The 27,070-nt window shown below is 39.6% G+C and overlaps 1 pseudogene; it reads right to left on the bottom strand.

Moving 5' to 3' along the window:
• Positions 1-6,414: 6,414 nt before the first annotated feature.
• On the bottom strand, positions 6,415-7,423 carry LOC123820785 (annotated as a pseudogene).
• Between the last annotated feature and the right edge of the window lie 19,647 nt (positions 7,424-27,070).

Genomic DNA, 27,070 nt, shown 5'->3' on the forward strand with positions numbered 1-27,070 from the left:
TATTCATATGGAGAACATCTAATTCTTGCAATGGTGAACTAGGTAACTCAGACCTCTTAACAACTAAAAGACCAAAACAAATAAGCACTTGCCCAAAGACAAAGGAGAGCTGATATGATTGTGAAGAACTACTAAGCAATCTGGGATAAACTGGTGAATATGGAAAATGGGATCACTTTTGCTCCAGGGTTGTTTTCTAATCCAAAAGAAGTAAGTGAGAAGTGAAGCAAGGATTTTCATGATGTTCAAGGACAGGTAGGCAGAGTTTGGGTCTGTCAAGAGTGGAGTCCCCGTTATAACTCTTGTGCTTTTATTTGGCACCATAAGAGCTATATACCTCATGAGTATGAGTAAAAGAGTTCAAAAGACAGCCCTAATGTAAGTCATTGGACAGCCCCCAAAATTCCAATACTTGGTATTGGGTTATATTTGTTCTGGTTTGCTACTACCCACAGGCACATGGCAGAAGCAAACAAAAATCATTTCTGGGGACAGATTACTCCTAAACCTCAAATTATTTTTAGAGTCTGCTTTTTAAAATACAATATCCAGCACATAATCAAAGATAAGTGGATGAGCGAGGAGCCATGCCAAACACAAAACAAGCACACACACCAACAGGGAATGCAAACACAAGTACAGTGCTCCAAATACTGGAATAGTGATAAAAGTCAAGATTAAGCATTTGAGCAGAAAACTAGAAATTTGAAAGAGGCACTGCATATCTGAATTAAAATGAAATAGAAATCCTACAACTTAACACATGAAGAACAAAATAGATAAGACATCAACAAAGTAGAGACAGGAAAAAAAATTGAGTTGTCCGACCATAAGAAATAATTTCTTCCAGAAAGACAGCTCTAAGAAGTAAGCCCAGAAAGAGAAAAGGGTGGAAGATGTAAAAGGGAGGATAAGCAACTGAAAGCAGTCAGTAAGAAAATGCTTACTAGGACAAGAGAAGACAAGACACAGTGTGAGGCAGAATAATATTTAAAGATCTAACTTTTAAAATGTGTATTCTAAAACTAATGTAAACATCAATTCACACATTTCAGAAACCCTATTCAACCCCCAAACAGAATCCTACAAAGAGATCCATCTCTAGTCACATTGTAGTAAAACTGCAGAAGTCCAAAGACTGTAAGAAATGATCATGAAAGAAATAAGATAAAAACAATGGAATCAAAAGGCAAAGTGCCCTCAGGGGAGCAGCAGTTTGAAGGGCAACACATAAATCAACAGAAATTATGGGACCCAGAGAGTATAGACTGATTCTTTTAACATGCTGAGAAAAACAACACCAAAAGCCTTGCCAAACCAGAATTACTCTACACCCAGGAAAAATATTCCTCAAGGTATTTTCAGACAAAGGCTCAGAGAATTCATTATCACCAGACTTCAAAAAAATTCTAGAGAATATTCTTTATGTAAAAGGAACATCAAAGTTGTAAGAAAAGAACTAAAAGCAAGAAAAATTATACATATGATAAATCCAAATAAATATTGACCATATAAATCCATGGTAATAATGTCTGCAGAATTTCAAATATATGCAAAATTAAAATACATGATAGCATAGAAGTTGGGGAAGAAAATTAAGGTAAAATTTCTAAAGTCCTTGCATGTTCTGGGAAGAGAATGAAAGTACAATTACTGTCATGTGCAGCATAACATTTTGGTCAACAAAAGACTACACCTACCTACGTGGCCCTGTACATCATAATGGAGCTGAAAAGTTCCTATTGTCTGGTGATATCGTAGCCATCATAAACGATGTAGTGCAAAATATTACTCATGTGTTTGGTGATGCTGGTGTAAACAAACCCGCTGTGCTGCCAGTTACATGAAAGTATAGCAGATACAATTATGTAGAGTACATAACACTTGAAAATGATAATAAATGACTATGTCACTGATTTATGTAGTTATTATAAGTTTTAATCAGTATTTCACAGGGTAATTTTTCTACTTATAAAAAACCAGTGTGCTGTAAAAAGTATGGAATGTTACAGTGCCCACAGCCTCATGTATGTTGTGTTTACCGTCACCTGATTGCATCATTTTCTCTTGTGCTTGACTTAATGTCATGTTGTTTTTATGGTAACATGCCATACAGAGTTTTTGCCTAGGAACAGTAGACTGCACCATATAACCTAGGTCTATGGCAGACTTACTATCTAGGTTTGTGTAAGAGTGCTTTATGGTGTTTGTACTAGAATGAACTCACTTAACAGTGCTTTTAAAAAAAGGTATCCAGAAGTGGCATATATCTGCACAATTATATTAGATTCTGATAAGTCAAGAATGCATTTTGTACTGTCTAAGAGAGCCAAAAGAAGAATAGTAAAAGGGTCCATAACGTCCAAAATAAACCACAGAGAAAAAAGGTAAAACAAACAATACATAATCAATCCAAAATAGGGAAAGAAAAAGAAAAAGAGTCACTAAACAGAAATGACAAATAGCAAGGCATCATATTAAACTCCAAATATTTAAGTAACTATTTCAAATGTAAGTTGACCAAATACTCCAGTTAAAGGACAAAGATGGTTAGACTAGATTTAAAAATACTGTATGTTAAAAAAATACTGTATGTTGTCTATAGGAAACATATCTTTAACATAAACATGAAATTCGAGACAAAAAAGAACAGAAAATATATTTGAGGGAAACACTGACCATAAAAGTAGAGGTAGCTATATTGGGCCAAATAGGTTTTCCTATTCTAGTGAGAAAGACAGACACCTCATAATGATAAAAAGATTCTGATCACCAGGAAAATATGACAATTCTAAATTTGAGTGCACCCATTAATAAGCCCTCAAAAGGGAACAATACAAATTTTTTAAAATTAAAGAAGAAATTGGTTGGTAATATGACAAGATAGGATGTATATTGCAATTACTTAATCAACATTTAATGAAGATCCTAGCTGATACAGTAACTCAAAAATATATATACAATAATGTGAAAGTAAGAGCAAACCTTATAATATTTCAGATAATTATTTTCATCTAAAGTCTAAATTATTAGAATTTAAAAGTGAGTTAAGTGAGGTGTTACTGGTTACAAGTACAATTTGCACAGTTAATTTGTATTTCTGGTGATATAAACTTTTCAAAATAAAAATATTAAAGAATAAGAAGACAATAGATAAGATCCTTGAAACTAACATCTAATTTTCTTAAATGATAAACAAAATTGGCAGATTTTCACACACTCATTCAAGAAAAGAACTCAAAGAAAATGAAGAAGGACTTTACAACTGATACCACAGAAATGCAAAGGATCATGAGCAACTACTGTGAACAATTCCATGCCAACAAATTTGAGAACGTTGGAGAAGTGGATAAATGCCTAAAACATACAACTTATGAAGACTTAATCATGAAGAAATAGAAAATCTGAAGAGATCTGTTATTATAAAAAGAGCCCCCAAATATAGGGTCAATTAATTTATGAGAAAGGAACCCTGAATATAAGATGGGGAAAGGACAGGCTTTGCAATAAATGGCATTGGGGAAATTAGACATCCACATGCAAAAGAATTAAACTGGACCAGTAACTTACACCATAAACACAAAAAATCAACTCAAAATGGGTTGAAGGCTTGAACATTAAGACCAGAAACCATAAAACCACTAAACAAACTAACAAAAAATATGGAGTAAGCTCTTTGATGTCAGTCTTGATAATAATTTTTTGGATCCAACACCAAAAGCAAAGGCAACAAAGCAAAAATAAGCAAGTAGAACTACACCAAACTAAAAAGCTTCTGCTTAGCAAAAGAGCTCAACAAATGAAAAGGCAATCTATGTAATAGAAGTAAATATTTGCTAGTTATATATCTGGTAAGGCTTAATACCTAAGATATATTTAAAAAACTGATACAATACACAGAAAACAATCCAGGATTAGCCAAACATATGCATGGCCCCTGGACACAGACAGCAGTGTAGTGAGGACCAGAGAGAGGAGAGGGCAGGGACTGGGTGTAGGTGGGCAAAAGGGGAGGGGAATGGGGGACACCTGTAATGGTGCCAACAATAAAAATTTATAAAATAAGTAGATAATCTGAATACGTATTTTTTCTAAGAAGACATACAGATGGCCAACACACATATAAAAAGGAACTGAACATCACTACTCAGGGAAGTACAAATCAAAACCATGATGAGGTATTACCTCATAGCTGTTAGAATCATTATCAGAAAGACAATAACAAGTGTTGGAGAGGATGTGGATAAAATGGAACCCTTGTGCACTGCTGGATAAATTGAAGCAGCCACTATGAAAAACAATATAAAGCTTCCTGAAAATATAAAAAACAAAACTGCCATATAATCCAGAAATTCCACTTCCTGTTGCCTATCCAAAGGAAGTGAAACCAGGATCTCCAAGAGATACAACCATACCCATGTTTTCTGCAGCATTACTCCCAAATGCCAAAACATGGAAACAACCCAAGTGTCAGTCAAGAGATGAATAGATAAAGAAAAGTACCCCCAAATTTTTTTGTTTCATTATTTGGCAGAGAGTAAAAGGACTAGAAGAAACTCTAAGAGGTTATTTTAATCATTTCTGTGACCTCAGACAGACATTTAAACTGCCGAAGACAGAAGAACGTAACCGATGCAGAATTTCCTAGGAGTATCTAGCCACTTGCAACCACAGCCCAGAGTCCCAAACTACTCATTGTCATGAAAATGCTCTGGCTCATCCAAAACCCTCAGATCATTTATAGGAAAACACTTGGGGAGTGATTTCAAGTTATTTTTCTTGGTCTTTTAACAAGTTAAAACTAAGCGATTAAAAACAACTTTAACAATTATTTGAGTCAATGTCAAGTTATTTCCATTCTTCTCTTTTAACTATGGTAAATAAGCTGTATTTTAAAAGATTTCCAGGCTCAGGGAATGTTGTAAGTTTTATTCATGTCTTGAGAAATTGATTACCTAAGATAAAAATCTAGAAGCACAGTAAAGTGAAATAATGTACTTATAAGAATCACATTTAACACATTTACAAAAGACAGTTGTGAGACCTATAAGTCCACCAAGCTTCAAGTTGACTAACTGTATAAGAATTTACTTGACTACAGTTTCTTAAACCAAATTAAAAAAAAAAACAACAAGCTAATTCAAAATGACTTTTGAAGAGAGAAAAGAAAAACAAGATTTTGGGGTGTTCTGGATGATCCAAAATCACTTGTTTCAAGGTCAAGACAGGTCTAAGAGTAAGTCAGTTCTACTTCAGGATGTGGGGGGAAGAAAGTATAATTCAGGTCATGGTGGAAAGTCATGTGGAAAACCCCTTTGAGGACTGATGCTTCCCTGTATGACTGTAGGATGAGCCAGTCTGGAAGACGTGGTGGAAAGTAAAGTTGGTAGTGTGCACACATTCTTCTGAGATGACAGGGAGAAGGAGAGCCCCTCTTCTCAGGAAGAGCACCTTGGACTCATCAGCAATGAGACCTCTCATTGGATGGAAAGAGGGTGCACGCTGCATTGGAGACAGTCTGTGTGGACACTAAGGGGGAAGCTCTCATTTAAAAAAAAACAACTGGCTTTACGATGCGGGACCAGATGGAAATGCTCGCTGTCACAAGTGTTCTGTTTGGAAAGGCACTTAGGATTTAATGGAATTTAATTCACCTTCAATGATTGTGCCTTGCTTATCATGCCTTCTAGCAATTCACCTTGTTCTGAGCACCTGATTTTTGCATTTTCCAGTTCTTTTTCAAGAAACTCTATTTCATTCTGGAAGGCAAAGTTGGGAGTACTCGGCTTTTCATGTGGTGACTTTCTGTTTCAGGTGACTCTTGCTCAAGTCTTTAAAGATACGTCTAGGTCCACATGCTCTTTAATGAAAGTGCTAAAATTGTTCATTAGTTTTCACTTATCTTCAATTACTAAAAGCTGTTCCCCTCCCTGGCCTTTATTCAACTAAAACCTTCTGAACCACACCAAGAGAACTGTACAAATTTTAACTGCTATTGCATAGTACTGCCTATTGTGGCAGACAGCTTGGACAGAGTCTGGCCTCCTGTTGTAGGCATCCTCTTACTGTCTGGCAGAACCCCTCCAGAACTAGCCCCAGTTCCTCTTCCCTTTTGCCAGTGTAAATGTAATATATCTCATTATATTTTAAATTTGTATCAAACAAATAAAAATTTGTATGAAACATCTTTTATATATTTATAAGCTTCTTGTATTTCCTCTTTTAAAGTGTTTATTCAAATTGTTTGCCCATGTTTTCTTTCTTTCTTTTTCCTTTTTCATAAAAAGTTTCAGCCTTTCTTAAATAAAAAGGAGGTAGAAGACAGATAAGGGAACAGGCCAGAGACTCCTCCTTCCAACTACACATACACAGACATGCAAATACAGATGCAACTGAATAAATGACAGGGGTGAATCAGGGGACAGACAGAAGGGCCAAGGGTGGTAGCACCCTCTGGGAGTGGGCCTGGACCCCAGGGTGGGCTGAGAACTGAGCCAGGGGCAGTCGTTCTGAAAGGTTATGTTTGAGGAGCTTGGAGATGAGGTCCTGGGCTCCCATGGGCACCAAAGTGGGGAACTTGAGGTCCACCTGGCTGATGCGCTGATAAGTTTCACTGTGTGTAGCACTGTCAGAGGGAGGGTTTCCAGCCAGCATTGGGAGCACAGTACTGTGATGCAACACAGATCCACCTTCTCATTGTGCATGTGCCCCTCAGTCAAATCTGGGGGCAGGTAGTCCAGGGTGCCACACATTGTCTTCCTCCTCAGGGAGGGGGTGTGCAGAGACCAGCCACAGTGGTCAATCTTCGGCTCCCCCTGGAGCCTTAAGAGTAGGTTCTCTAGCTTTATGTCTCTGTGAATCACCTTTTGCGGCAGTGCATCAACACATCTGCCAGGTCCTCTATGTTTGTGACTGCTGATTGTGAAAAGTGCAGCTGTTCTGCAGCTCCTTGTAGAGCTCCCCTTGGGGAACAACTGCAGAATCAAATACATCGTTCGACGATCATAGAAATATTTGTAGAGATGTAAGATGTTGGGATGACAGAGATGGGACTGGAGTTTGATCTCCCTGTGAAGCTGGTGCTCCACACCCTTCTTTTCTAGGTGAGACTTGAAGAGGACCTGGAGCGCTATGATGAAATAGCTTTTCTTCTCTCGAGCCCAGTGCACATCTCCAAACTTTCTTTTGCCCAGAAGATGCCCAATTTCAAACTCATCAGTTGTGAAAGTCTGCATTAAGTTGGCTCTCCCAATGCTATCCTGGCCAGGAGCAGCTGTAGGATGGGCATTGGAGCAGCTCATGAGGACAAGCGAGGATGGAGTGGTAAGCTCCTTCTGGAGGACTCCTTGTGGTAGGGAGTTCAGGCCAGATTGAGCTATCTGCGAGTGGTAGTGCCAGGGTAGGAGTTCTCCTTCTGAGTCATCTTTCTGGGGTAACGGGAGGGAGAGCTGAGGCCTGTGGCACAGCCAAATTTCTGAGCACTGGCAAAGGACTGAATCTGCCCATTTTTCCTAATGCGTTTTAAATGGGATTTGTAGAAGTTATGCACACACGACCACTAACAGTCTTCATTTATTATATTACTTTTAATTCTCTTTCATTGTGTGGCTTGTCTTTTTAATTCTCTTTGAAAAATATACTTTATTGATTATGCTATTACAGTTGTTCCAGTTTTACCCCTTTATTCCCTTCCACCCTGCACATCCCCTCCCACCCAAATTCTTCCCCTTTAGTTCATGCCCATGGGTCATACATATAAGTTCTTTGGTTTCTACATTTTCTATTCAATATCTTAACCTCCCCCTGTCTATTTTGCACCTACCAAAAACGCCACTTATTCTCTGTACCTTTTCCCCGTCTCTCCCCATCCTACTACCCTGTTGATAACCCTCCATGTGATCTCCATTTCTGTGTTTCTGTTCCTGTTCTAGTTGTTTGCTTAGTTTGCTTTTGTTTTTGTTTCTGTTTTAGATATGGTTGTTAATAATTATGAGTTTGTTGTCATTTTTCTGTTCACATTTTTATCTTCTTTTACTTGGATAAATCACTTTAACATTTCAAATAATAAGGGCTTTGTGATGATGAACTCCTTTAACTTGACCTTATCTGAGAAGCACTTTATCTGACCTTCCATTCTAAATGCAAGCTTTGCTGGAAAGAGCAATCTTGGATGTAGGTCCTTGCCTTTCATGACTTGGAATACTTCTTTCTCGCTCCTTCTTGCTTGTAAGGTCTCTTTTGAGAAATCAGCTGACAGTCTGATGGGAAGTCCTTTGTAGGTAACTGTCTCCTTATCTCTGGCTGCTTCAAGGATTCTGTCCTTCATTTTAATCTTGGGTAACATAATTATGATATGCCTTGGTGTGTTCCTCCTTGGGTCCAACTTCTTTGGGACTCTCTGAGCTTCCTGGAAGTCTATTTCCTTTGCCAGATTGGGGAAGTCCTCCTTCATTATTTTTTCAAATAAGTTTTCAATTTCTTGTTCTTCCTCTTCTCCTTCTGACACCCCTAGAATTTGGATATTGGAAACTTTAAAGATGTCCTGGAGGTTCCTAACTTTCTTCTCATTTTTTAAAAAAATTTTTTGTTTTTTTCGTTCTTTTTCTGGTTGGATGTTTCTTTCTTCCTTCTGGTCCACACTGTTGATTTGAGTCTGAATTTAGCGTCCCGTCACTGTTTTTCCCTGTACATATTTCTTTATTTCCCTGAGCATAGCCTTCATTTTTTAATCTAATTTTCATCTAATCTGATTGGGTGGGTGGGTTTGTGTACATTCTAGGACCCTGTGGGTCTCTGCAACAAACTCTCCTGTGAGGCTGGGAGTTTCTCTTGCTTCCACCTCAACCCCACTGGTGTTTTCAACCAGAGGTTTGGGGCTTTATTTGGCCACACTAGAACCCTGGCTTGCATGGTCTGTCTTGCTCCTCAGTTGTTCCTCCTGGTTTATCTGCACATGAATATAAGACCACCTCCTCCACAATCCACCACCTCTCCAGGTCCACCAGCTGTGGCCTTGCTGAGAGTCCTCCCCACCTGGCTACCCATCTCTGCCACTCCTACCAGTCTGGATGAATGTTTCTTCTTTAACTCCTTGGTTGTAGGACTTGCATACAGTTCGATTTTCTGTCTGTTCTGGTTGTTTTTTGTTTTTAAATTGTTGTTGTCCTTCTTTCGGTTGTCACGGAGGCACAGTGTGCCTACCTATGTCTCCATCTTGGCCAGAAGTTAACTCTCTTAATGATGTCTTTGTAATACACAACAACTTTTAAACTGGATACATTAATCACTTTCTTTATAGTTAATACTTTCTTTGTTTTCTTTTTTAAACTTTATTTTAATCATTGTTCAAATACAGTTTTCTCTTTTTCACTCCCTGTCCAGCCCCCCCTCCCACCCCTCCCCACTTCCTTCCCATTACTACCCTCCCCCTAGTTTTTGACCATGTGCCCTTTAAATTTGTTCCCGTGAACACTTCCCAATGTCCCCTGAAATTCCCTCTACTCTCCCCTGTGGTCACTGTCAGCCTGTCCTCTATTTCAGTGTCTTTGGTTATATTTTGCTTGCTTCTTTGTTTTGTTGTTTAGGTTCCTGTTAAAGGGGAGATCATATGGTATTTGTCTTTCACTGCCAGGCTTGTTTCGCTTAGCATAATGTTTTCCAGGTCCATCCATGCTGTTGCAAAGGGTAGGAGCTCCTTCTTTCTTTCTGCTGCATAGAATTCCATTGTGTAAATGTGCCATAGTTTTTTGATCCATTCATTTACTGATGGGCATCTTGGTTGCTTCCAGCATCTAGCTATTATAAATTCTGCTGCTATGAACATTGGGATGCATAGGTTCTTTTGGATTGGTGTTTTAGTGATCTTAGGATAGAGTCCCAGCAGTGGAATCGCAGGGTCAAAAGGCAGATCCATTTTTAGTTTTCTGAGGAAGTTCCATACTGCTTTCCATAGCGCTTGTACCAGTCTGCAGTCCCACCAACAGTGCACTAGGGACCCCTTTTCTCCACAACCTCTCCAACACTTGTTGTTTGTTGCTTTGTTTATGATGGCCATTCTGACTGGTGTGAAGTGGTATCTTATTGTGGTTTTAATTTGCATCTCTCTGATAGCTAGCAATATTGAACAACGTTTCATGTGTCTTTGGATTTTTTGTATGTCCTCTTTGGAGAAGTGTCTGTTCAAGTCCTTTGCCCACTTTTTAATTGGGTTGCTTGCCTTCTTAGAGTGCAGTCGTGTAAGTACTTTATATATTTAGGAGATTAAACCCTTGTGTGAGGTATCATTGGCAAATATGTTTTCCCATACAGTTGGTTCTCTTTTAATTTGATACTGTTTTCTTTAGCTGTGCAGAAGCTTTTAATTTTGGTGAGGTCCCATTTGTTTATTCTTTCCTTTATGTCCCTTGCTCTAGGGGACAAGTCAGTAAAAACGTTTCTTTGTGAAATATCTGAGATTTTCCTACCTACGTTCTCCTCTAGGACTTTAGTGGTGTCACGTGTTATATTTGTCTTTTATCCACCTTGAATTTATTTTTGTATATGGTGTAAGTTGGTGCCAAGTTTCATTGTTTTGCACGTGGCTGTCCAGTTCTCCCAACACCATTTGTTGAAGAGGCTATTTTTACTCCATTTTATGTTGCTTCCTGCTTTGTCAAATATTAAATGACCATAGAATTGGGTTTATTCCTGGGTTCTCTGTTCTGTTCCATTGGTCCATGTGCCTGTTTTTATGCCAGTAGCAGGCTGTTTTGATTACAGTGGCCTTGTAGTATAGTTTAGTGTCGGGTATTGTGATCCCTCCTACTTTACTCTTCTTTCTCAAAATTCAGCAGCTATTCGGGGTCATTTATAATTCCATATACATTTTTGAAGTGTTTGTTCTATGTCTGTGAAATATGCCATTGGTACTTTAATAGGAATTGCATTGAATGTGTAAATTGCTTTGGGTAGTATGGACATTTTGATGATATTAATTCTTCCAATCCATGAACACGGTATATGTTTCCATTCATTGGTGTTTTCCTTGATTTCTTTCCTGAGTGTTATGTAGTTTTCTGAATACAGGTCTTTTACCACTTTGTTTAGGTTTATTCCTAGATATTTTATTTTTCTTTTTGCTATTTCAAATGGGATTTTTTCTTTGATCTCTGCTTCTGCTGTTTCATTGTTGCTGTACAGAAATGCCTTTGATTTCTGGACATTGACTTTGTATCCCACTGTTTTGCTGAATTCATTTATTAGGTCAAGCAGTTTTTTGGTGGAGTCTGTAGGATTTTCTATGTATACTATCATGTCATCTGCAAAAAGTGACAGTTTTGTTTCTTCCTTTCCAATTTGGATGCTTTTTATTTCTTTTTCTTGTCTGATCGCTGTGGCTAAAACTTCCAGTACTATATTGAATAGAAGTGGTGAAAGTGGACAGCCTTGTCTTGTTCCTCATCTTAGTGGAAAAGATTATAATTTTGCTCATTGAGAATGATGTTGGCTGTAGGTCTCTCATATATGGCCTTTATTATGTTGAGGAATGCTCCCTCTATTCCCACTTTGCCGAGTGTTTTTATCATGAATGGGTGCTGTACCTTATCAAATGCTTTTTCTGCATCAATTGATATGATCATGTGGTTTTTGTCTTTACTTTTATTTATGTGATGTATTACATTTACTGATTTGCGAATATTGAACCATCCTTGCATCCTTGGAATGAATCCCACTTGGTCATGGTGTATGATCTTTTTAATGTATTGTTGAATGCGGTTTGCCAGTATTTGTTGAGGATTTTAGTGTCAATGTTCATCAGTGATATTGGCCTGAAGTTTTCTTTCTTTGTTGTGTCTTTATTTGGTTTTGGAATTAGGATGATGTTGGCCTCATAAAAAAGAGTTTGGGAGACTCCCATCTTTTTGGATTTTTTGGAATAGTCTGTGAAGGGTAGGGGTTAGCTCTTCCTTAAATGCTTTGTAGAATTCTCATGCAAAATCATCTGGTCCAGGGCTTTTGTGTGTTGGGAGATTTTCGATTACTGCTTCAATTTCTTTTGTTGTTATTGGTCTGTTCAGGCTTTCTGCTTCTTTTTCATTGAGTTTTGGAAGATTATATTTTTCTAAAAATTTGTTCATTTCACCTAGGTTTTCAAATTTCTTGGCATACAGTTTTTCGTAGTAATTTCTTACAATCCTTTGTATTTCTGTGGTATCAGTTGTAATCTCTCCTCTTTCATTTCTGATTGAATTTATTTGGGTCTTCTCTCTTTTTTTCTTATGAGTCTGCTTAAAGGCTTGTTGATTTTGTTTATCTTTTCAAAGAACCAGCTCTTGGATTCATTGATCCTTAGAATTGTGCTTTTAGTCTCTATGTCATTTAATTCTGCTCTGATCTTGGTTATTTCCTTCTTTCTGCTTCTCTGGGCTGTGTGTTGTTGTTCCACGAGTTCTTGTAGACGTAGGGTTAGGTTGTTTGTTTGGAATGTTTCTAACTTTTTTAGGTGGGCCTGTATCACTATGAACTTCCCTCTCAGGACTGCCTTGGCTGTGTCCTATAAGTTTTGGGTTGTTGTGAGTTTGTTTTCATTTGTTTCCAAAAACCTTTTGATTTCTTCCCTAATATCATTCTTGACCCATTCATTGTTTAATAGCATGCTATTTAGTCTCCATGATTTTGAGTGTTTTTGGTTTTTTTCCTTGGGGTTGGTTTCTAGCTTCAGTCCCTTGCGATGTGAGAAAATGCTTGGTATGATTTCAATTTTCTTGAAATTCTTGAGGCTTGTTTTGTGTCCTATCATGTGGTCTATCTTTGATAATGTTCCGTGTACATTTGAAAAGAATGTATATTTAGCTTCTTTTGGATGGAGGGCTCTGTATATATCAGTAAAGTCCATTTCATCAAAGGTATTGTTCAATGCCACAATATCTTTGTTGATATTTTGTCTGGTGATCTGTCCATTTTTGATAGTGGGGTGTTAAAATCTCCCACTATAATTGTGTTGCTGTCCATATCTTTCTTGAAGTCCTCTAAGATTTTCTTTATGTATTTCGGTGCTCCTATGTTGGGTGCATATATATTTACAATGTTTATGTCTTCTTGGTGGATTCTTCCCTTGAGCATTATGAAGTGACCTTCTGGGCCTCTCTTTATGGACATTTTTTTGAAGTCTATTTTGTCTGATACGAGTATTGCTACCCCGGCTTTTTTTTTTTTTCCTGTCCAGTTGCTTGGAAGATTTGTTTCCAGCTCTTCACTTTCAGCCTGTGTAGGTCTTTTATCCTGAGGTGGGTCTCTTGTAGACAGAATATATGTGAGTTATTTTTTCTTATCCATTCAGCTATTCTATGTCTTTTGATTAGAGCATTTAATCCATTTACGTTTAAGGTCATTATTGATAGGTACTTATTCACTGTCTTTTATGTATGTTTGTTCCTCTCTCTCTCTTTCTCTTTTCCTTCCCTCTCTTAAAGCAGTCCCTTTAGCATCTCTTGCAGAGCTGGTTTGGTGGAGGTGTATTCTTTTAGACTTCTTTTGTCTGGGAAGCTTCTTATATGGCCTTCTATCTTGATTGAGAGCCTTGCTGGGTAAAGTAGCCTTGGTTACAGACCTCTGGTTCTCATTACCTGGAGTATTTCTTGCCATTCTCTTCTGGCTTGGAGTGTTTCCATTGAGAAGTCAGCTGTTAGCCTTATTGGTGCTCCCTTGTATGTTACTTCTTTTTTCTCCCTTGCTGCCTTTCAGATTCTCTCTTTACCTTGAAATTTTGCCATTATAATTATGATGTTTCTTGAGGTGGGCCTCTTTGGGTTCCTCTTGATTAGGACTCTCTGTGTTTCCTGGATTTGTGTGACTTTTTCTCCCATCAAATTAGGGAAGTTCTCCTTCATTACTTTTTCGACTAGGTTTTTGATCCCTTGTTCCTCTTCTTCTCCTTCTGGTATCCCTATTAAACGGATATCATTACATTTCATATTGTCTTGCATTTCTCTTAATCCCTCTTCATTCTTTTTGAGCCTCTTTTCCTTTTCTTGCTCTTTCTGGATGTTGTTTTCTACTTTGTCCTCTAGCTCGCTAATCTGATCTTCTGCTTCATCGATCCTGCTTTCCATTCCTTCTACTGTGTTCTTCGGTTCAGAAATTGTGTTCTTCATTTCTTTTTGGCCTTTGTTGAGAGTTTCTATTTCCTTTTTCATGTTTATATAGTTTGCAGTGAGATTGATGTACTTTCCCTCTAATTTCTGATAGCTCATTGTGAGTTCATTGAACTTCCTGATAATCATTGTTTTGAACTCACTATCTGATAGTTGAGTTGCCTCTATTTCATTTAGCATTTTTCCTGAGGCTGCCTCGTTTCCCTTCAATTGGGGGTTGTTTCTGTGTTTTCTCATTTTTCATGGATTTCTTCTTGTTAGACTCTGTTTCTTAAATTGATCTGTTCTGGTTCCCTGCAATTATGGTGTGAACTTTATGGTAGAATACTTGTGGGATTCAGTGGTGCAATCTCCTTCGTGTATCCTGATGTTCAAAGCTTCCCCCTACTCTTTTTTCTGTGATCAGTTGGAGGAGTAAGGCGAAATGATTTAAGACAGCAAGACAGTGTATCCTGATATTTACATTAGCAGCCAGTAGAGAAGAGATGGGTTATCCTTTGGCTCCTTATAGTGTTAACCGTGATCCTCCACCCCACTATCCACATTTTAGAAAGGATGGAAAGAGGGTAAGACTCTTATTGGGGATGAGAGGATTGATAGTTGGATGTGGAAAGCTGTGAGGCTGTGGGAGGTCAGATTCTAAGGTAGGGTTGGATTAAAGATTAGTATATAGGAGTAGTGTGTAAAAGAATAGAGAGAACCCCCACAATAGTATAGTTCAGGAAATTACAATGTAGGTTGCGATCAGATAGGGGTATTGAGTAGTATTTACAATTGTATGGACTAGGTCTTATTAACAGTAATAATAAAGTGACAGTCTTGTGGCAGAATCGATGAGATCTAGATAACAAGAATAAAGAGTATAGAACCTTGAGAGGTGTATTAATGGAACACAGATGAAGGATAGTAAATTATCAACATACTGTGACTGAGATACCAGGGGGAACCTATCAAATGACAGTATAACCAGCCAAGCAAAGAAGATTATACCAAAAGAAAAAGAATACCAAAATATTATTAAAATAAAAAATGTTGGAAAGGCGAGAAAAAGATAATACAAAGTTACACTAACTTGCAAGATGAAAAAAAAAAGGAAAAAAAGCAGAAGATGGAGTGCAGGAGAGATAAATTTGGATTGGAAAGAATATTATTGGGATGACTGTAAGAGAAACATAAGGGATTGAGAGATATAAAAATAGTAAGAATTGAAAAATAAAATGTCATTTAAAACACAAGATAAAGTCAATCATCCATCAACAGCCACAAAAACCAAACCAAACCAAACCAAACAAAGTAAAATAAAAAAAACACCTCCTGTTGGTTTTGAACTGGCCAGACCAGTTTTTCTGATCTTGCTGGCTTCAGCTGGCTGAGGGACCCTTGAAATGCATTTCTCTCTTCCCAGCCAGATCTCAGCAAGTCTCTCAGGAACCCTGAGTGCTCCTGAGCACACTTGCTCTCCAGAGCTCACTACCACGTTCTTCCGGACTCCGGGGTCCCTGCAGGGTTCCAGCTCTAGTATCTCAGGAGGCACCCGCGATGTTTTGGGATTCACTACGCTCTCCCTGGGAGTCATAAAAGGTCGTGCCCCTCCACCGAACTTTTGAGATTTGGGCTATAGGAAAGCACTAAGCGCCCGACCCTTCTGGGATCACAGGGCGGGAGTCAAGATTCCCGATGGGGCGAGCACTTCCCCAGATCAGAACTGCTGGCTCCTGAGACCTGAAAGCACCCAAGTCCTTCCCGGCTCTGGGTTTTCGACCGATCCGCACTCCCACCAGGCTAGGGGGTGCGGGCACTCTTCCAGGCTGCCCCTGGTCATGCCGGCTGGAGGCCCTCACTTCTCCCAGGTCTCTGGGTTGGTGTTCATAGTCGCTGGGCCATTTTTCCCAGTCCAACTGGCCAATCTGTGCCTTCAAGCATCAAGTTCTCCCCTGGAGTTGCTCAACCCCCGTATTCAGGGGGAGGGAGCAGCGACTCCCCTCTCCTGGGAGCCCTGAGGCAGACCCAGGAGCACAGGGACTGGTGACTGCACACCCCTAGTCCCAGCGCTGATCTCTAGGTCCCTTTTGTCCTGAAGCAGTCTCCTTACCGTCTGGTTTTTCAATGATCGCAATAATTTTTGATGTCCTGCTTTCAAAAGTGATGCAGTAATCTAGTCCACTTGCTCTGTTTCTCCACCGAACCACGAGTTTCCCTCCTCTTCACAGAAGCCGAGAAACATGCTGCCTAGAGTAAAGCTTCCATCTTGAGATCCCCTTTCTTTGTTTTCTAAAAAACCTTTTTACCTACCCTTACTTATAAAACTTTATTTATTTATCACTTTGGGTTTCATAGACATTAGATATCCATGAAATTGGTGAGGAATTTTTCCTAACATCCTTTCTATTTTTATTTTTGCACAGAGTTATTCAATTGTCTTCACCTTTGTTAAGTATTCCATCATCTGCCCAAGAATGCCATGACCCTTCTATAATAAACATCAGTAATTGCAAAGGCCTGTTTCTGGACTCTCCATTCTATTTTATTGTTCTTTTGTCTATCTGTGCAGCAATACCTTGCTGTTTTAATTTCTATAGCTTTATAAGTTTCGACATTTAATAGAGTATTTTCTCTTGTTCTTCTTCAAGAGTGTTCTGACCATTTTCATCACCATACAAATTGTATAATCAGGTTCCCTCATTCACACATACACACACACACACACACACACACACACACACTCTTTTTTTGGAATACTTGTTGGTGTTGTGATTGATAAAGACAATCAATAAGAGAAGATCTTCCAGTCAAGATGGCAAAGTGGGTAAACACTGTGCTTGCCTTGTCCCTAGACCACATCAAAATTACAACTATATGAAGAGTAACCATCATTTAAAACCACCTGAAGACCAGCTGAACAGAAGTCCTCTAACCAAGGATATAAACAAAAACCCACACTGAGACTGGTAGGGAAGGTGGAGACACAGAATGGACAGGACTCACACCTATGGTGTGGCAAACAAGAAATGGAAAGAATATCTCAGCAGCAGAGGTCCTTCCTTGAGAAGTGAGGGATCCCAGTCCCATACACATATCCCGCCCAGGGCTCCAGAGCTAGGAACAGAAGTTCCCATAACTTCTGGCTGTGAAAACCAGCTGTGATTGTGGCTGAGTAAGACAGAGTGCATCTGGGGTCCCTGGCATTCCTCTTATGGGTCCTGGGGACAAACTTACTGCCTCATGGACCCATTCACTTGGAACTCCAGAACTAGGGCAACAGGCCAAAAAGCAGGGAGCTGTGGCAAGTGTGGATAATACTGGCCAACAGTATCCATCTCGGCTGTGGATGGTCATCAAAACATACACAGAGACAACCAGGTCCTGTGGGGGAACAGGAACAGAAGGGCCACTCCTCACATGGGGAGAGCCTTGGCCACCCTCTCTTCTGGAGGTCGCCCCGAGTCCATAGACAAGCAGATTTTTATTGAGAAAACACACCTAGTTTGTGGATTCACAGGCTGGCAGAAAAGATCAAAAGATGTAGGGAACTTACAAAGGTGGGGACAGAACTCCTGCTGTGATTCTGGGCAAAGGTTTAGGGTTTTAACATATAGCTCAAAGGGCAGTTTTGGTGTCTTGTCTGTGCTTTTAAGTTCCAAGTTAATCACATTCTACAGCAAACACATCTCACAGGATCTTGCATATTCTATGTCCCAGGCCTGTTTTCCCTAGGAGTCCGCCATTTCTGGTCTGGGCTGCCCTTGCAGGCCTGAGATAACAGAGAAGACAAAGGCAGCAGGAGAATTGGATTTTTCACACCTAAGAACAAAGATTCAGGCTTTGACGAAGCCGAGGGGGCAGGGGTTGATGTCCATCACCCCTTCATTTCCATAGCCCCGAGTCTCCTCCTAGAAGCCTCCACATGATCATCCCTGTCTGAGGTGTTTCCCTTTGTGGGATATCTTACCCGTCACTGGCTAACTGATCAAGCTAGGAGGTTTCGGCACAGAATAGGCAGCGTTCAAGCCAGGGAAATTAGTTTTTGTCTCCTTAGTGGCTCCTGCTCTGGAGGTCTTTCACTCAGGCTAAGTCACGGGGGGGTTACAGCTTCCTGACACAAGGCAGTGCGGTCCCCAACAGTTGAGCAGCTGAATTGTCTAGATTCAGGGTGAGGGCTGGAGGGAAGGAGTCAGGACAGCTGAGGACAGAAATACAGGCAGATGCCTAGTTTCCTTTGTTGAGCCCTCCCCTCACCCAACCAGCAGGAGCAACTAGGCACCAAATCTGCCCTCTCCGGTAACTTGGCTCATACTTTTCAACATGGCATAGTGATTTTCTGAGGTCTTACCCCTCTCAGCTCTAGCACCTGTCTGGATCCTCTTCCAGCCTCTTTTCCACAGAAATGGACTGTCTTGCCTCACATTGCAGACTTCCCTAACATCTCTCAAAGATTCACAAACCTCAGTCAAGTAACATCTGGCATCACTGGCCCATACATCTTGCTAAGTGGCTCCATGCCTGTCATTAGAGCAAGCTCTCCTCAGTTCCAAGCTTAGCCTCTCCCTGAGTCTCCAAGTCTACCACAAGTGGAAACTTTCTGCACGTCACTTTGTAGCTCCTACCAGGTGGCTCTGGACTGGAAAGAGACAGGGGCTGGCCTTGTCATGTACCAAAGCCATTCCTAAGAGGTCCCAGAATGAACACCTGTTGTAGTCAGTTTCAGACCACACCAGAGCTCTATTCAATCAGCTAGACAAATGAAACACCTAATGGGCTGACTCACCCCGCATCAGGCCCCGCTAACCAAACACGGCTCTGTGGGATCAGCTCTTGCACACCAGCTCATCGGCTGTGTCATGGCCACACCTCAGAGCCAGTTAGCTTGAGGGTCAGTCCCTCCCACAGACATGCCAATATCAATCAAGTCTCATCTAAAACAACGTACACACAACCTATGCAAGGGGCTCCTTTGAAGCCTCTGAAGAAGGAGAACAGGGAGACTGCATTACTGGGCCTCATGGGACACCTTCTACATGAGGCTACCCTGCCAAGACTGACAGACATAATTTATCTACTTAATTCATAAAAACAAACACAAGGAGTCAGTCAAAATTAAGAGTGAAATAAAGATGTCCCAAATGAGAGACCAGGACAAACCTCAAGAAAAAGAGCTAAACAAAAGGAAGGCAAGCAATCCACCAGACTCGGAGTTCAAAACACTTTATTAGACTGTCCAGTGAACTTACAGGAAGAGTAGGGAAACTCAGTGAGTACTGCAACAAACACATAGAAAACATAAAAATAGAGATGAAAAGATAAAAAAGAATCAGTCAGAAATGAAGAATACAATAACTGAGATAAATAATTCATTAGAGAAAATCAATAGTAGCTTAGATGAAACAGAGTATTAAATCATGAAAAACAAGGAAGCAGAAAACGTGCAATCAGAACAGCAAAAAGAAAAAAAATTTAAATGAGGATACTTTAAAAGACCTTTGAGACAACATCAAATGTAACAGTACTTATAGGAGGACCAAACCAAAAAAAGACAGAGAGATAGTAGGGATTAGAAATTTATTTGAAGAAACAATGACAGAAAACTCCCCTAACCTGTCAAAAAAATAGACATATGCATCCCAGAAACATAGGGAGACCCAAATAAGGTGAAGACAAAAAGGTCCACAATAAGAAACATTACAATTAAAATAGGTGAAAGACAGAAAGAGAATCTCAAAGCAGGAGGAGAAAAGCAGTTAGTTATCTACAAGGGCACTCTAATATGACTGACTGTCAGCTGATTTCTCAGCAGAAACTTTGCAGACCAGGAGACGCTGGCACAAAATATTGAAAGAGTTTAAAAGCAAAGAGCTACAACCGAGATTATTTTACTCAGCAAGACTACCACTTAGAGTTGTAAGAAAATATTACAAAGGATTGCAAGGAAATATTATAATCAACCATATGCCAACAAGTTGGACAATCTAAAAGAAATGGATAAATTCCTGGAAACAGTCTTCTAAGACTGAATCAAGAAGAAACAGAAAATCTGGAGCTAGAGAGGAAGATGGCGGCCTTACTGTAGGCAGCGTTTTTCTCAGCTTCTGTGAAGAGGGGGGAAACTCGCGGATCGGTGGAGAGGCAGAGCAAGTGGGCTGGATTGCCGAATCACTTTTGAAAGCAGGACATCAGAAATTATTGCACTCACTGGAAAACCAGACGGTAAGAAGGATACAGGACAAAAGGGGTCTGGGGTGCGCAGACCCCAGGCCCGCCCGATGCTCCGGGCTCTGCCCCAGGGATCCCGGGAGAGGGAAGTTGCTGCTCCCTCCCTCCCCCGAATACGGGGGTGAGCAACTCCAGGGGAGAACGGGTTGCTAGAAGGAACAGATTGGCCAGTTGGACTGAGAAAAAATCGCCCAGGGAATATGAAATCCCACCCAGAGGCTGAGAGGTGAGAGCCTCTAGCCAACAGGACCAGGGGCATCTTTAGCCCGGTGGAAGTGCAGAGCGGTAGTGAGCACAAGCCGGCTGCGCTCGGCGCGCCCCATAGGGAGGCAGGAATCGCACGCTGCAATCCCAGGAGGGACGAGGGGCTTGGCGCGTTCCTTCAGTGGTGGCCCAGAGATTTCCAGCTAGCCCGACCGGAGAGCCGGGAAAGGTGCCAACATTCCCTCGGAGAGCCATTTGGTGGGGAACATGGAGCTGGAAACGGCTGGGCTCCCGCACCTTCATCGGGAAGACACTCTCTCGCACCAGTGTGTCTTGGGGCGCCCCGGGTACCTGACAGACTTGCTGAGTTCTGGTTGTGAGAGAGAGAAGCATTTCAAAGGCCCCTCAGCCAGCTGAAGCTAGCAAGATCAGAAAAACTGGTCTGGCCAGTTAGAAACCAACAAGAGGGTTTTTTTGTTTGTTTGTTGTTTGTTTGTTTGTTAGTTTTTTTGGTTTTGTTTGGTTTTTATTGGTTTCTCTGGCTGTTGTTGGTTGACTGATTTTATCTTGTGTTTTATGTGACTTTTTTTTCAATTCTCATTATTTTTTATATCGCAATCCCTTATGTTTCTCTTCCATTCAACCTAATATTATTCTTTCCACTCCAAATTTAGCTCTCCTGCACCACATCTTCTGCTTTTCTTTCCTTTTGTTTTAATCATGCAAGTTACTGTAAATTTGTATTATCTTTTTCTCACTTTTACGACATTTTTTATTTTAATAATATTTTGGTATTCTTTTTCTTTCTGTATAATCTTCTTTGCTTGGCTGGTTATATTGTCATTTGATAGGTTCCCCCTGGTATCTCAGTCACAAGGTGTTGATAAGTTACTATCCTTCATCTGTGTTCCATTAATATACTTCTCAAGGTTCCATACTCTTTATTCTTGTTATCTAGATCACATCGATTCTGCCACAAGACTGTCACTTTACTGTTACTGCTAGTAAGACCTAGTCTATACAATTGTAAATGCTTCTCAATATCCCTACCTGATCTCAGCCCACTTTGCAATTTTCTGAACTATACTATTGTGAGGGTTCTCTCTATTCTTTTACACACTACTCCTATATACTAATCTTTAGTCCAACCCTACCTTAGAAGCTGACCTCCCACAGCCTCACAGCTTTCTAGATCCAACTAACAATCCTCTCGTCCCCAATAAGAGTCTTACCCTCTTTCCATCCTTTCTAAAACGTGGATAGGGGGGTGGAGGATCACAGCTACACTATAAGGAGCCAAAGGATAACCCATCTCTTCTCTACTGGCTGCTAAAGTAAATATCATAGTATATTGTCTTGCTGTTTTAAACCATTTTGCCTTACTCCTCCAACTGATCCCAAAAAAAGAGTAGGGGGAAGCTGTGACCACCAGGATACACGAAGGAGATTGCACCACTGAAACACACAAAAATTCTACCACAGAAGTTCACACCATAAATACAGGGAACCAGAACAGTTCAAATTAACAAACAAGAAGAACAAAGAAGAAACCCACGAACAATGAGAAAACAAAGAAACAACCCCCCAACTGAAGGGAAACGAGGAAGCCTCAGGAAAAATGCTAAATGAAATAGAGGCAACCCAACTATCAGATAGTGAGTTCAAAACAATGATTACCAGGAAGTTCAATGAACTCACAATGAGCTTTCAGAAATTAGAGGGAAACTACATCAATCTCACTGCAAACTATATAAACATGAAAAAGGAAATAGAAACTCTCAACAAAGGTCAAGAGGAAATGAAGAATACAATTTCTGAACTGAAGAACACAGTAGAAGGAATGAAAAGCAGGATCGATGAAGCAGAAGATCGGATTAGCGAGCTGGAGGACAAAGTAGAAAACAGCATCCAGAAAGAGCAAGAAAAGGAAAAGAGGCTCAGAAAGAATGAGGAGGGATTAAGAGAAATGCAAGACAATATGAAACGTAATAATATCTGTATAATAGGGATACCAGAAGGTGAAGAAGAAGAGCAAGGGATCGAAAACCTAGTTGAACAAGTAATGAAGGAGAACTCCCCTAATTTGACGAGAGAAAAAGTCACACAAATCCAGGAAACACAGAGAGTCCCAATCAAGAGGAACTTAAAGAGACCCACCCCAAGGCACATCATAATTAAAATGACAAAATTTCAAGACAAAGAGAGAATCTTAAAGACAGCAAGGGACAAGAAGGAAATAACATACAAGGGAGCCCCAATAAGGCTAACAGCTGACTTCTCAATGGAAACACTTCAAGCCAGAAGAGAATGGCAGGAAATACTTCAGGTAATGAGAAACACAGGTCTGCAACCAAGGCTACTATATCCAGCAAGGCTCTCGATCAAGATTGAAGGCCAAATAAGAAGCTTCCCAGACAAAAGAAGTCTAAAAGAATACACCTCGAACAAACCAGCTCTGCAAGAGATTCTAAAAGGACTACTTTAAGGAGGAGAGAAGAAAGAGAGAGAGAGAGAGAGAGAGAGAGAGAGAGAGAGAGAGAGAGAGAGAGAGAGAGAGAGAGGAACACACATACATAAAAGACAATGAATAAGTACCTATCAATAATAACCTTAAACGTAAATGGATTAAATGCTCCAATCAAAAGACATAGAATAGCTGATTGGATAAGAAAAAATGACCCACATATCTGCTGTCTACAAGAGACCCACCTCAGGATAAAAAGACCTACACAGGCTGAAAGTGAAGGGCTGGAAACAAATCTTCCAAGGAAATGGTCAGGAAAAAAAAAGCTGGGGGTAGCAATACTCATATCAGACAAAATAGACTTCCAAAAAAGGTCCATAAAGAGAGACCCAGAAGGTCACTTCATAATACTCAAGGGAAGAATCCATCAAGAAGACATAAATATTGTAAATATATATGCACCCAACATAGGAGCACCGAAATACATAAAGAAAATCTTAGAGGACTTCAAGAAAGATATGGACAGCAACACAATTATAGTGGGAGATTTTAACACCCCACTATCAAAAATGGACAGATCTTCTAAACAAAATATCAACAAAGATATTGTGGCATTGAACAATACCCTTGATGAAATGGACTTTACTGATATATACAGAGCCCTCCATCCAAAAGAAGCTAAATATACATTCTTTTCAAATGTGCATGGAACATTCTCAAAGATAGACCACATGATAGGACACAAAACAAGCCTCAACAATTTCAAGAAAATTGAAATCATACCAAGCATTTTCTCAGACCAAAAGGGACAGAAGCTAGAAACCAACCCAAAGGAAAAAAACCAAAAACACTCAAAATCATGGAGATTAAATAGCATGCTATTAAACAATGAATGGGTCAAGAATGATATTAGGGAAGAAATCAAAAGGTTTCTGGAAACAAATGAAAACGAACTCACTACAACCCAAAACTTATGGGACACAGCCAAGGCAGTCCTGAGAGGGAAGTTCATAGCGATACAGGCCCACCTAAAAAGGTTAGAAACTTTCCAAACAAACAACCTAACCCTACGTCTACAAGAACTCGAGGAACAACAACAAAGACAGCCCAGAGCAAGCAGAAGGAAGGAAATAACCAAGATCAGAGCAGAATTAAATGATATAGAGACTAAAAGCACAATTCTAAGGATCAATGAATGCAAGAGCTGGTTCTTTGAAAAGATAAACAAAATCAACAAGCCTTTAAGCAGACTCATCAAGAAAAAAAGAGAGAAGACCCAAATAAACACAATCAGAAATGAAAGAGGAGAGATTACAACTGATACCACAGAAATACAAAGGATTGTAAGAAATTACTATGAAGAACTGTATGCCAAAAAAATTTGAAAACCTAGATGAAATGGACAACTTTCTAGAAAAAATATAATCTTCCAAAACTCAATGAAAAAGAAGCAGAAAGTCTGAACAGACCAATAACAACAAAAAGAAATTGAAGCAGTAATCAAAAAACTCCCAACACACAAAAGCCCGGGACCAGATGGTTTCACAGGAGAATTCTACAAAGCATTTAAGGAAGAGCTAACCCCTATCCTTCACAGACTATTCCAAAAAATTCAAAAAGATGGGAGTCTCCCAAACTCTTTTTATGAGGGCAACATCATCCTAATTCCAAAACCAAATAAAGACACAACAAAGAAAGAAAACTTCAGGCCAATATCACTGATGAACATTGACGCTAAAATCCTCAACAAAATACTGGCAAACTGCATCCAACAATACATTAAAAAGATTATACACCATGACCAAGTGGGATTCATTCCACAGATGCAAGGATGGTTCAATATTCGCAAGTCAGTAAATGTAATACATCACATAAACAAAAGCAAAGACAAAAACCACATGATCATATCAATTGATGCAGAAAAAGCATTTGAGAAGGTACAGCACCCATTCATGATAAAAACACTCGGCAAAGTGGGAATAGAGGGAGCATTCCTCAACATAATAAAGGCCATATATGAGAGACCTTCAGCCAACATCATTCTCAATGGGCAAAAATTAAAACCTTTTCCATTAAGATCAGGAACAAGACAAGGTTGTCCACTTTCACCACTTCTATTCAATATAGTACTGGAAGTTTCAGCCACAGCAATCAGACAAGAAAAAGAAATAAAAGGCATCCAAATCGGAAAGGAGGAAACAAAACTATCACTGTTTGCAGATGACATGATAGTATACATAGAAAATCCTATTGACTCTACCAAAAAACTGCTTGACCTAATAAATGAATTTGGCAAAACAGCAGGATACAAAGTCAATATCCAGAAATCAAAGGCATTTCTGTACACCAACAATGAAACTGCAGAAGCAGAGATCAAGGAAAAAAATCCCTATTTGAAATAGCAAAAAGAAAAAATAAAATATCTAGGAATAAACCTAACCAAAGAGGTAAAAGACCTGTATTCAGAAAACTACACAACACTGAAGAAAGAAATCAAGGAAGACACAAACAAATGGAAACATATACCGTGTTTATGGATTGGAAGAATTAATATCATCAAAATGTCCATACTATCCAAAGCAATTTACACATTCAATGCAATTCCTATTAAAGTACCAATGGCATATTTCACAGACAGAGAACAAACACTTCAAAAATTTATATGGAATTATAAATGACCCCGAATAGCTGCTGCAATATTGAGAAAGAAGAGTAAAGTAGGAGGGATCACAATACCCGACACTAAACTATATTACAAGGCTACTGTAATCAAAACAGCCTGGTACTGGCATAAAAAACAGGCACATAGACCAATGGAAGAGAACAGAGAGCCCAGAAATAAGCCCAAGTCTCTATGGTCAATTAATATTTGACAAAGGAGGCAGCAACATAAAATGGAATAAAAATAGCCTCTTCAACAAATGGTGTTGGGAGAACTGGACAGCCACGTGCAAAAAAAAATGAAACTTGAGCACCAACTTACACCATATACAAAAAATTAATTCAAGGTGGATAAAAGACTTAAATATAAAACATGACACCATTAAAGTCCTAGAGGAGAACGTAGGTAAGAAAATCTCAGATATTTCACGAAGAGACTTTTTTAATGACGTGTCCCCTAGAGCAAGGGACATAAAGGAAAGAATGAAACAAATGGGACCTCATCAAAATTAAAAGCTTCTGCACAGCTAAAGAAAACAGTATGAAAATTAAAAGAGAACCAACTGTATGGGAAAACATATTTGCCAATGACACCTCAGACAAGGGTCTAATCTCCAAAATATATAGAGAACTTACACGACTGTACTCTAAGAAGACAAGGAATCCAATTAAAAAATGGGCAAAGGACTTGAATAGACACTTCTCCAAGGAGGACATACAGAGGATCCAAAGACACATGAAACGATGTTCAATATCGCTAGCTATCAGAGAGATGCAAATTAAAACCGCAATGAGATACCACTTCACACCAGACAGAATGGCCATCATAAACAAAGCAACAAACAACAAGTGTTGGAGAGGTTGTGGAGAAAAAGGGGACCCTAGTGCACTGTTGGTGGGAACTGCAGACTGGTACAACCACTTTGGAAAGCAATATGGAACTTCCTCAGAAAACTAAAAATGGATCTGCCTTGTGACCGTGCAATTCCACTACTGGGACTCTATCCTAAGAATACTAAAACACCAATTCAAAAGAACCTATGTATCCCAATGTTCATAGCAGCACAATTTACAATAGCTAGATGCTGGAAGCAACCTAGATGCCCATCAGTAAATGAATGGATCAAAAAACTATGGTACATTTACACGATGGAATTCTATGCAGCAGAAAGAAAGAAGGAGCTCCTACCCTATGCAACAGCGTGGATGGAGCTGGAAAACATTATGCTTAGCGAAACAAGCCAGGCAGTGAAAGACAAATACCATATGATCTCACCTTTAACAGGAACCTAAATAACAAAACAAAGAAACAAGCAAAAATGTAACCAAAGACACTGAAATAGAGGACAGGCTGATGGTGACCGGAGGGGAGAGAAGAGGGAATTTAAGGGGACAGTGGGAA

This window comes from Phyllostomus hastatus, unplaced genomic scaffold (assembly GCF_019186645.2).
Source record: "Phyllostomus hastatus isolate PE091 unplaced genomic scaffold, TTU_PhHast_1.1 phas_contig_37, whole genome shotgun sequence".
Taxonomy (NCBI): domain Eukaryota; kingdom Metazoa; phylum Chordata; class Mammalia; order Chiroptera; family Phyllostomidae; genus Phyllostomus; species Phyllostomus hastatus.